At 34.0% G+C, this 12,568-nt stretch overlaps 2 protein-coding genes across 3 annotated transcripts in view; one reads left to right on the top strand and one right to left on the bottom strand.

Annotated features, from left to right (window-relative positions):
- Positions 1–12,568, top strand: part of ptprdb (protein tyrosine phosphatase receptor type Db) — a 155,137-nt gene that overhangs the window by 4,830 nt on the left and 137,739 nt on the right. For both annotated transcript variants that reach the window (XM_087234881.1, XM_087234882.1), the window contains exon 2: positions 448–470. The gene's annotated coding sequence lies outside the window, so the exon portion shown is untranslated. The remainder of the gene's footprint in view (positions 1–447; positions 471–12,568) is intronic.
- Positions 1–12,568, bottom strand: part of LOC147846793 (uncharacterized) — a 133,892-nt gene that overhangs the window by 38,175 nt on the left and 83,149 nt on the right. The gene's annotated exons all lie outside the window — the stretch shown is intronic.

Genomic DNA, 12,568 nt, shown 5'->3' with positions numbered 1-12,568 from the left:
ATATATATATATATATATATATATATATAACTGTGTTTTTGAAATGTTTTTAGTTTTTTTTCTTTTAAAAAGGAACTGTAAACATCATCTATAAACATTGTTTATCATTATGTAAATCATGCCAAAATATATTTGCATTTAATAACATAATTTATTTTAAAGCCATAGTCCCTGTTTGAAAAATTTTACCAATCAAAGTCAAGATCTTAAAATGTTAGCAAAATCGTATCCTTGTATCCTCTTGGGAGTTCACGGCCCTGGTTAGGAATAGCTGCATTATATCAACTATGACAGAGCATCTGAAATTGCCAGAGTTCATGAAGGCTGCAGTTTTGATCTTTTGTCTGGAAAACAGTTGCATGATAATGAACCGTTGATGTAATGCTGTCATTGTGGATGACTATATTCATCTCACTGTCTTTCTCTCTCTCTCTCTGTGTTTTCCAGATTGACTCAAATAGAACACAGAGGTAAGTGAGATCTTCATACTGGTATTTTTACAGCTTGGTAAAGCTAACAAGCAGGGTGACAGAGTGAGAATGAGAGGTGATAAGTGAAATGTGCCACATGGCAGAGATCAATCTTTACAGTTCGTGAACCTGAAACTCCATTAATCATGAGGCAAATTAACAGCCACAAATGGAATCTGAAATGGACTGAAATAAATGTCCGCACTTGCATCTGTTTCAGATTTATTTTGTGTAACATTTTCCGTACATTGGAATTACAAATGCGTTTAAAGAATGCAATTATCATTTTTATAATTTTTATCTTGCTTGAACTTGCATAATTGTATTACGCCAGATCTGTACATTTTTGCGATATGGAGGTTGATAAAGCAACCTCTAAAAGCCACTTCCAATTTTATTATTAATTATGTATCATGACAAGGGCTGTATAAATAAACATCACTTAAATTGAGTAATGGAACACTCCACTTTACCTACATTTCAGTTTTGACATTTTTGAATCCATTCAGCCATTTTACGTGTCTGGTTGGAGCACTTTTAGCTTAGGTTAGCTTAGCTTAGCATAGATCATTGAGTCGGATTACACCATTAGCATCTTGCTCGAAATTGACCAAAAAGTTAGATAATTTTCCTATTTAAAGATCAAGTCTTCTACACTTACTTTGTGTACCATCGAAAAATGAAAAGTTGCTATTTTTTTACCCAATTCAATGATCTATGCTAAGCTAAAAGTGCTAACGTTCGGTTGAATTGTTTAAAAAACAGTAAAACGCAACTGTTGATTGTACAAAGTTTTTGTAAATTGAGCCTATTTTACAAAAAAAAAAAAATGTGGTGTTGCTTCAATTTAAGAACGCTTTGACATATTACAGAAATTGTAGTAGTGTCAATTTATTTAACACATTTTCTATTTGGGCTGTGCGATTAATTGCGATTAGCTTATCGCAAGAGGCTGCGATATGGAATATATATATGTATTATTTAATTTCCCCAACCCAGAGCAAATGCATGACTGCTGTCTATGTATGATAGTCCAATTGAGTGGGCACACTTTCGTTCTGCTCAATCAGAACTTTTCAACCTGACGCTTATCAGGTATTTTAGTTTGCTGAGTGTCTATTTTATATACAGTTGAAGTCAGAATTATTCTTCTATCCTTTTGAACTTTTTTTCGTTTTTAAATATATCCCAAGTGATGTTTAACAAAGCAAAGAAATGTTCACAGTATGTCTGATAATATATTTTTTCTTCTGGAGAAAGTCTTATTTGTTTTATTTCAGCTAAAATAAAAGCAGTTAAAAAATTTTTAAAATCATTTTAAGGTCAAAATTATTAGCCCCTTTAAGCTATTTTTTTCGACAGTCTACAGAGCAATCGGTCGTTATACAATAACTTGCCCAATTACCCTCACCTGCCTAGTTAACCTAATTTACCTAGTTAAGCCTTTAAATGTCACTTTAAGCTGTGTAGAAGTGTCTTGAAAAATATCTAGTAAAATATTTTTTATTATCATTATGGCAAAGGTAAAACAAATCAGTTATTAGATATTAGCTATTTAAACTATTATGTTTAGAAATGTGTTAAAAAATCTTCTTTAAGTTAAACATAAATTGACACACTGAGGAAGGCTTTGTGCCGAAACGTCTGTTTGTCTGTTATCACCCGTAAAATGTAAGAAAAAGTAAGAATAAAAACAGTATAAAGCAATTGAGTGCGAATCATTACCTTCTTTTGAATAAACATAAATTGGGGAAAAAATAAACAGGGGGCTAATAATTCAGGGTCGGGTTAATAATCCTGACTTCAACTATATATATATATATATATATATATATATATATATATATATATATATATATATATATATATATATATATATATATATTTATTTTTTTTTTTATAATAAGCTACATTATTTCTTTTTATTTATTGAGCTTGTTTACAGTAAGGTACGGTCATTTTATCTGAGCATACTGCTTGCTGTAGAAAAAAAATCTGTTTAATTTCTGACTATTTTAAAACAAATCTGAGAAAATGTTAAAGTTAATATCTTTATGTTCCTTAATTAAACAAACAATAACTGCATTTTAGCAGTAAAAAGCTATGTTACAGATTATTAAAATGAAGCTTGACTACATTATTAAATTGCGAATCAAGTCAAAATTGCAAGATCTGTCAAAAGAATCGCAATTAAATCACACAGCCCTGTTTTTTATGTTTAAATCTCCCTAAATCAGAACAGAGCATGCTAAAAAATATCAGTAAATTCCTTTTGGGCCTCGCATGAAAATGACTGCATTCACTTCAGTTGTTTCGTCCACTGTACTTGCGTGTCTTTAAATATGAATAGCGGTTAAAATATCAAACGGCGACTTTTGCATCTTTTTTTCCTTCATAGCCAGTAGTTAAGGCTTGTCTTATCTCATATTCAACATTCTAACACTGTTTAGATGTTTTAATGCGCCTTTCTGAACAAGGCTATGCTGGAAGGCGCTGATGTCCACTGAGATCAATAAAACCTCCATTCAGTGAGGGGGTGAAATGTCTTCTCTCTTTCTCACTAAACCCTTTTGGTCTTTCTCTCTCAAACACATACACAGACTAACACACACACACACACAAAGGGCTGACTGTTTTAGGCTTTTCAGTCTCACTAAGGAATACACCAGAACATATAATTTGCATATTAGACCCTACGGATTGTACGTTGTATAAACATATTATGTAATACATAGGCAGCGCTGAATTTGGGTTCCCAGCAAATTTCTCAGGTATTTTTTTTTACTGCTAGTTTGTGATCAATACCGGGTGGAGGACTGCAAGTAAACAGCACAACCTAGTGGACTCGTGCTCTTATTGCATTCACACCCTTCCCCTCTTAAAACCCAAAATACACCCCATCTGCCACAGATCACTCACACACACGAGCACGATTTCTCACATCTAGTTTCCTCGTTTAATAATAGCTCCTACCCAGATGTTAGTATAGAGTGGGGTCAAAAAAACTATACTGTGAATACGGTGGATATTAACACACACAAACATGACACGTCTGCTTTATTTCTTGGTCACTAATCAAATGTAGATACATTTGTACCAATTTGTTGTTGTTCTTTTTTAAACCCATAGGATTCTTAATTGAACATACTCAAAGGATGTCAGCTTGAACAATTCCCAAAGAAGTTTTTAAAATGTGGAAGTGAGGAAAATAAAGCCAGAGTTATGAGTTTATATCTTGCAGTTTTGAGTTTAGATATTATACATGTTGAATAGCATTTTTGTTTATTGTAGGCTTTGTTGCTATTCTCACATTTAAGTTTATAACTTACACTTCTGACTTACTTTTGCCAGATAATATCCTTAAACTTTTGACAATTTTTAGTTGTTGTTCTCACATTTCTTTTTTGCTTGTAGTTATAAGTTAAATTTATGATTGCAGAGAGAGCTCAAATGTTAAGAAAATGATTGCACATATTAAAACAAACTAACAGACTGAGCAAACATCTTCATCAGTTTGTCAACACACACATGCACGCATCTCACCATGCATGCAAATACTGTACAGAATTGACTACAAATAGTGCAGACGACAACAGAATTATGTGAACTTGATGAACACGACTGCTCCTTGATTAGATTTAGCTGTGTTTTTGCAGATTTGAGTTTTTGCTTATTTTAAAGTCCTGATCCTAAAAACGATGTAGGGATTTATCAAAGATTTCTGCCAGCCAAACAAGAAAAATGGGAGAAAGTCAAAGCAAAAAAAATAGTTTTACTAGAAAGACCAGGGAGATAAATATGATATTGAATTGCATTTATTTGACACAAGTATTATTTAGCATAGTATAATTTAACAAAACAAAGCATTTCTTTGGTGGATGCCCCGTCTGTAGCTTTAAATGAAAGCTTGTAGATCCTATGGTAGCTTGTAGCCTACCCCAATGGACTGGGCCAACCTTGTGATGGTGGTGGGGAGGATGGTGGATGAACGGCTGCCTCAGTATCTGCAAACAAACAAACGAATAAATGAATGAATGGATTGCTCATATATTTATTGTGTCTTGTGGTTGAACTGATTGCAAAGAGTAATGTGACATTATGCATTCCTAGTAGAGTTAGTGTTAAATCTGAATTTATTCTGCCTAAAGCCCCGATCAAATCACACAATTTTGTCATGATTTCAGCTTGATTTCTTTGACGTAGGGTGTTGTGGGGATTCGTAAACAACAAGTGGGTGTCGTGACACGAGATTCAGTTGTTTCTTTTCGTGTCATGTGGCATAATTCAAGACGGCCAATACCATGCCTGCGATGCCTCATGACACCATCGCAGAAAGTCTAGCATGTTTATTTTTTGCCCTGATATTCACGGCAAGTTCTGTCACATGGGTGACACTACACTATAGGAGTACATAATTTCTCAGTTATATCAGCGGGTGCTGCCGTTAATGCGCCGGTCAGGTATACAAAAAATAGGCTGCATATTTACTTATGGGTGGGTCTTGGGGGGAAAAGATCAATTATTGGTTATGCAAACTTTACCTTTTCTAAAATATTAAGGTGTTTTCAGCAATTTTATCTGATAGACTGGCACAAACGTGCAGACATCTCCATTCTCACAACAAGTTTCTGAGTTCTCTCATCCTTCCGACCGAGTTGTTCAGTGCTGCAATACTTTGCAAAAGCATTTTCTGCTTACTAAAATTTGTCATTAATAGTGAAAACTGTGAATATTATTCTTGTTTATAGATAACTGACCAAAAAAAGATACATTAAAATTCAGTTAAAAATTAGGACAAACAAAATTTGTTTTAAAACATATTTTTTTGCCCCCCAAAAAAACTAATACGAATTACATTTTTGTATGTGCCCCTCCACTATATAAGGATTTAATGAATGCTTAACTGTGATTGTGTCACAAATTTCAGTTGTATATTTGCAAATTTTTTAATATGTCATTATTTTAAAGATTATGTCTTGAGCACCTGATTTTTCCTTACTGCTGATATGCTTTAATTTTCTCCATCTCACTCGCGGAAAGTTCAGGCGAGAGAGTGTTTAATAAGCAACCCTGACAGGAAAATATACATTTAGATTTCAAAGAAAATATCTTAATATTAAAAAGCAATCATAAGTTTGATCCTATCCATGTCGTAACAAATGCCCTTAAATAATGTAGTTATTAGTTTTCAGCAAGCCTAATGTGTTTATTGAGATAAACATTAAAGCAACACTTGTGACTGCTTTGGAAAATAATGCTCATTGTAGACATCACGGGATGACAGAGAGTGAATGAATGTGTAGTCTGTTGTTACCCACGACAAGTCAAGATTTTATCAAGAGAAAATTACATAATCTGACATAGTGACTTTCGTAACCGACAATAAAAATGATGTGATCTGACTTGGGCTCTATAGCTATGTTTCAATACAAAAATTTGAATGAACTTTATGCGTAAAACTGGATTATCGCATAAAAGACGTGCGAATAAAGCTGTGTTTCCATCCAACGAGTCAAAGTGAACAAAATTGTCACTTCCTGATTAACTGCTGCTAAATATCAACAGTAAAAACTGAATTTGCTGCAGTAGGAGAAGCTGCGTCAATCTTCTCTTCATCTAATAAATGACTTGCGCCTCAGAAGGCAATCCAGACACACAGTGAACGCGTGGTGGCGTTTGAAGGTGTCAGACGCAATGCACAGATGCGCTTGATTCGGGAGGTCATTAATAATATAATAACACTACTAAACCAAACACTACTACCAAAACAACATTTAGAGGGTTTACAGTGGGCTCAGCCTGCTGTTTTATCCATTTACACACATTTTCTTCATCACATGACCTTTTTTAATGCGCATGCTGGAATTTGTGTGATAAAAGTGTTTCCATCGTAGTTTATGCGCATCTTTTCTTATCTAATAAAAAGTTTATCCTACTCAGTTATGCTCATGTTTTTTATGCGCATTTTAAAAATTTATGCGCATCATGGCATTTCCATCAACCATTTTTTATGCGCATCTCCAAAATGCGCATAAAAATAGGTGTATGGAAACATAGCTCATTCATTAAATTCATTAAACTCATTCATTTCAATGCACCATACAAAGCCTGATTTGTTGCTGCATCAACCAAAGCACAATAGCAGTGGAGTGTGCACTGCGATCTAAGTTCAAAATAGCAAATATTTCCCTCTGTGGATAATATCTTCATGTTCTTTCACACTTATCCATACATAAACTGCTCCCTAAAAAAAGCAAAAATCTGCTTAAATTAAATTAATTAATTAACTAATTAATTAATTAAATAACTGAACATTTCTATGTAGTATATTGTATAGTATATGTTCCTGCTGTTTGCAATAGCGCTACTGTGATGTCATGGCAAAGATGCCTCTTGACTAGTTCACTACCAATAGAATATGATTCATCTATTGGCTCGTGGTTTTTGAAATCATAAAATCTAAGTTTTTGAGTTACATTTAAAAAGTTGTACAAAACTGTATTGTTTAATAAAAGAATAAATAATTACAATGCATTTTTTGTTTCAGTTATTAGCCAAGCACAACCAGAATTTTCAGTTCAGTTTATTTTTACAAACATTTAAAGAACAATATTACTGGGACTTTAAAATAACCCAAAAAACTCACCTCTTAAATCTCCAACAACACCACTGACTCTAGAAAGCACTTTTTGGGGTCACTAGCAGTGGTGGAAAGAGTACTGAAAAATCGTACTCAAGTAAAAGTACCACTACTTGCCTAAGAATGCAGTGCAATTAGAGTTAAAGTATCTGTTGTAAATATTACTCAGGGTATGAGTAAAAATTAGACCTTTCAAAAGTACTCGAGTAGTGAGTATTATGCTGTATAAAGCCGATGCGTTTACATGTAATTTGTGCATGTGTGTGTAATAGTAATATTCTTTAATGCATTGAGTTATTGCCCAGCAGGCGCACGACATCATAAGATGTTAATATTAGGTTAGATTTAGGTTGTGATGTTAGGTGACCAAAATTCAATGGCTAGTCAGCGTCTAAGGACAACGTTATTTTGATGTCCAATAAAGACATCAATTGATGTTGGTATTTGGTTGATTTTAGTTTGTTAGAAAGTGACCAAAATCCAACGTCGAGCCAACATCTTAACCAACATCATATTGATGTCAAATACTAACATTTATTCTTCAGGTATAGCAACCAAAATCCAACATCTGATAGACGTCATAGCGGTAACGTCCACACAACTTCAAGCTGTGACATCATTAGACGTTGATATTTGGTCAGTTTTAGGTTTGACATTGGCGTTGGTCTGACGTTGAGTTCTGTCGTCAACCCGATTTTCATTTCCAAACAAAATGCAACATCCCCATGATGTTAGGGTACAATGTCAGTCTGATGTCATGTCGATGTCTTGTCCCTGCTGGGTGTTTAAGGCCATTTCGGTCATCATAAATTAAACACCTGTCATCTTCTTATCAGTGACATGTATCTAAACAATCTCTGGATCAATGTGTGTAAAGATTTTGGACATATTTATGCTTCTAAACAGTTTGCTGCAATTATAAATCGCTCATGTCTTGAGGTAGTTCATTATGATGCGATTTTCCTTCTATGTGCGATTTGATTGGACAGGAATCACAGGACTGATTTCTCTAAACCCCATAGACAAGAAAAATTAAAGTAGTGACTTCAGGTTGAAGGAAAGTAGTGGAGTAAAAGTACAGATACAGCAATAAAAATGTACTCAAGTGAGAGTAAAAGTACACATTTATAAAACTACTTAGTAAATTACAATTCCTGAGAAAAACTACTCAATTACAGTAATTTGAGTGTTTGTAATGTTACTTTACACCACTGGTCACTAGTCACATTTGCATTGTGGTCTGCACTAATTGCAGTGCACTTCTGTGTTTGCATATGTTGTGATAATTTGCATGTATGTGTTGTCAAATTGACAAAGACATACCCTTATTTTGTTATGTGCATGTGTTTTCTTGTCTTGCATGTTTTGTCGGAATTTTTGTGCGCTTGTCAAATTGATGAAAATGTTTTCTCAATAAGGGTTAAATATTATAAATATATGAATATTATATGAATATAACCTCCCTATATTTCATAATTTATAATAAAATTATAAGTATTTTTTTCTATCATCTCTGAGTTTATATTTAGCATTTCGAGTTACAAGTCAGATAATAGCCAGTAACTCAGAATTGTGAGATATAAAATCTCAAAAAAGAACTATGATGTTATAAAATGTAGTCTATATAGGTGTACTCACACTAGGCACGGTTGTCTTGAACCATGCCCAGGCGCGATTGTCCCCCCTCCCCTCTCCCCTTCGTACGGTGGCCGAGAGAGCTTAACGCGCTGCAGTTTAAGAAAGCACATGCAATTACAAAAAACACCAGCAAATAAAGAAACAATCTTTATTTGACGGACCCTGCTGAGATATGGATGTCATGTAATCAGAATAAACAAATAAACAAAAAACAACTCACCTTTCAAAGACCACCAATCACTTCACTGAGCAACAGTCACGGCATAATAACACATCCATATCTCAGCAGGGTCCGTCATGATTTTGGGTCCCCTTAAAACATTCCCGTTGTATTACGTGGATATTTGCAAGTGTCGTGACTAATTGCAGCGCGTTTCTTCAGTTGTTTGTGGTGTGTGTTTTGCTGTCAAATTGTTGAAGATTGTTTCTTTATTTGCTGGTGTTTATTGTAATTGCATGTGCTTTCTTAAATTGCAACGCGTTGAGCTTTCTCGGGCACCGTACCTTTGGGAGTACACTCACATAGCATTTTTTGCTTTCTGAGCCCGAGCACGCTTACGTCATCAATATTGTGACTGTTCAGTTTAACAGAAGAGAAGCACTCTCGCTCCGTAAAATGGAATTTAGTTATGGAGCTTCAGTTACATTGTTTAGTATTATTTTAAGTCATTTGATATGCAGTGACACACAGTCAAATCTTTTTACTGAACAGATCTACCACTTTTGACTCTCGTAAATGTTCATGAAAGTCATGTTAGGAGGTTTGCTGAAGGTGCAGGGTTCGAAATTAACCTTTTTGCTTGGTAGCACCGGTGCTCCTAACTTTAAAAATTGAGGCACATTAGCCAAAATTTTGTCGCACCTACCAATTATGAGCTCCGTTACTACAAGTTTTATACAAACATATTTATTGTATTTGAAATCAACACTAATCAAACTAACAAGCAAAAAAAAAAATTAATACATATATGCAAGCGTGAGGAAAATATGTCTCAATGCAATCCCGTTATCACAAGAAAATACATTTTTATAACAGAACTGAGTGACCAAAGCATACACGGAGCGCTCACCGGCCCTGCACGCACTGCTTGAATGAATCTGTTAACGGTATAACTGTGCTGTTCTCACAAGTGCTGTCTGATATTGCACTGATGCTTTTGACATATACTGTATCTTATTATATGCATACATGTTAATAGCAATACCGTTTTTTTTAGGAGTAGCGATGTTAGTTAACTCAGTGCAAGCCCATTAGCGATGGTGTACGTGGTGTTAAATTTGACTTATAGCTGCCACTTGCACGGCGGACAGTATCTGGCGATTATATGAAGGATTAAACAGAAGCTCTCGTGCTAACGTTAGATGTGGCAAACAGTTACCTGAAAACTCCATCCCACAGACTTTTCATAGCGGACTTGAAGCCAATGGAAGTCTTCTACTATTGGAAAAGTGTAGATGGTGGATTAACATTCAGCACATGATCACTAGTAAGATGTGTCATTATTTGTAACTAGATGGTTTCTAAAACTAAATCTGTCAGTGTTATCTTCGTTCTCATCTTCAGCGCTTTACAATTTTTCGTGGTAGTAGCTCTCCCTGTCATCCGAAGCCAGAAGGCGCTGAGTGATTGACAGCTGATATTAACCAATCATTCTCGTTCAGTGCTAGAGCAGTGGTGGGCCAATAAGAAGAGCGCGAAGGCGGGGCAAGCATTACAGACTCGAATTTGTTTACTGCAGCAAGTTGACATGACAACTGTTTTAAAACATTCCTGAGCACTGCGTTTCGCGTTCCAAGTGCAGACAAAGAGCTTAGAGATGCATTCTGCATGAATGTCTCTCGAATCCGCGCATGTGGTGAACAATTTGCAGTAAAAACTGGTCGCATACAACAATTTTAAGCACTCGCAGAAATGCTCCCAAATATATTTTAAGGTCGCATATGCGCCCAAAATTTTATCTATGCGACCTTAAAATATATTTGGGAGCATTTCTGCGAGTGCTTAAAATTATTGTGTGCGAAAAATGGTTACAATTTCGAGCCCTGAGGTGGCAGTTGTCGTGCAGCGGGGAGATTGTATCTTTAATAAACTATGACGGTTTATCTTTGTTGAAAAGTAAGAATGATTAATAAATCCATTTAAATCAGTCCCATAAAAGTGATGTCACTTCTTCAGTTTCGGGCTCATATGCGCCTTGCACTCACACTACAAGCGAACCGTGCACTCGCACTCTGGCACACCTTTTTTCCAACTGGGCCTAGACTGGCCAACAGGGCCGGGAAATGGGAGTCAAATACGGTTCAGATAGCCTATTGTGAGTACACCCTAAGTATATGTCATATTGATCAATTTATTGAAAGCAGTTTAATTTTAAATGTACGTTTTTAAAGCTGATGATAAGATTAATAATGAAAATTTGGCATTAGTTTAGAGTAAACAAGATGCAAAACAGAAGTATTTTCACTATAGTGGACGTTTGGACCAAACTGTTCATATCACACAGAGATTAAAAACTGCTGTTCAAAGTTTTGTGACCCATATTTTTATAATGTGTCTGGAAGAAGTCTCTTATGCTCACCAAGGCTGCATATATGATCAGAAATACAGCGAAAAACAGTTATAAATAGTGAAATATTATTACAATTTTAATATATTTTAAAATATAAATAATTCCTGTGATGGCAAAGCTGACTTTCTGACAGTCTTCACTGTCACATGCTCCTTCAGAAATCATTTTAATAGGCTGGTTTGGTGCACATGAAACTGTAATGCATAAATTCCTTTAAAGAAAGTAACACAGTTTTGAAATAGATTTTTTAAAATAACATCTTTCTGTCATTTCAATCAATTTAAGGCATTCTTTATGAATAGAAGTATTAGTTAAAAAGGCTCATTGACCACAAATATTTGAACTTTTTTAGTTAATTGCATAACGATAGTTTGTTCTGTAGACAATGGGAAAAAAATACCTAAGGGGCTAATAATAATGACCTTAAAATAAGAAATTAAAAACTGCTTTTATCCTAGCCCAAATCAAACAAATAAGACTTTCTCCAGAAGAAAAATATGAATATATAGTGCTCACCATATAGGAGTACAATTGTATATTTGTGCAAATACTGTACAATAGATTAGTCAGTTCCGAAGCAAATCTGGAGCTCATCTAACAAAATAATTTACACTAACAGTCCAAACATATATATTACCTTTTATTTTACCAGGAAAACATCCTGAGATTCTAATTTCTTTTTCAAGAGTGTCCTGGGCGAATAAACAATAAGCACTGAAGACTACACATCAAAATAAACCAATACAAAATACAATTAAATTAATACATCATTAGGCAGCGTGATTGCGCAGTGGGTAGCCCAAATATTTTTTTAAATCACAATATTTTTATTTGAGGAATTTTAAAAATATTGTAAGAAATTTATAGAATGAAACAAAATTTTAACATTTTTAACATTTTAAAACATTTTAACAAATTTTAACATTTTTGTTTTCAGCTAAGTGTTACTTTTATTCTATATTAGGTATTGTAGCTCTATACAATTTAGTTATATTATTTAGTTAGAATATATATATATATATATATATATATATATATATATATATATATATATATATATATATATATATTTTTTTTTTTTTTTTTTTTTTTTTTTTTTTTTTTATTAAGTTCATCTTAGGTCAGACAATAAATTATACATAATATTGATACATAAAAATACGCACTGATACAATTCACCAAAAATTATCAGAAAAACATAACTATACACTAAAAAATTATATAAATAAAAGGTAAAATACTACATATAC

This window comes from Danio rerio, chromosome 1 (genome assembly GCF_052040795.2).
Source record: "Danio rerio strain M-AB ecotype USA chromosome 1, GRCz13ab, whole genome shotgun sequence".
NCBI classification, from domain to species: Eukaryota; Metazoa; Chordata; class Actinopteri; order Cypriniformes; family Danionidae; genus Danio; species Danio rerio.
Note: the sequence above shows the minus strand (reverse complement) of the source record. Positions and strands in the feature narration are given on the sequence as shown.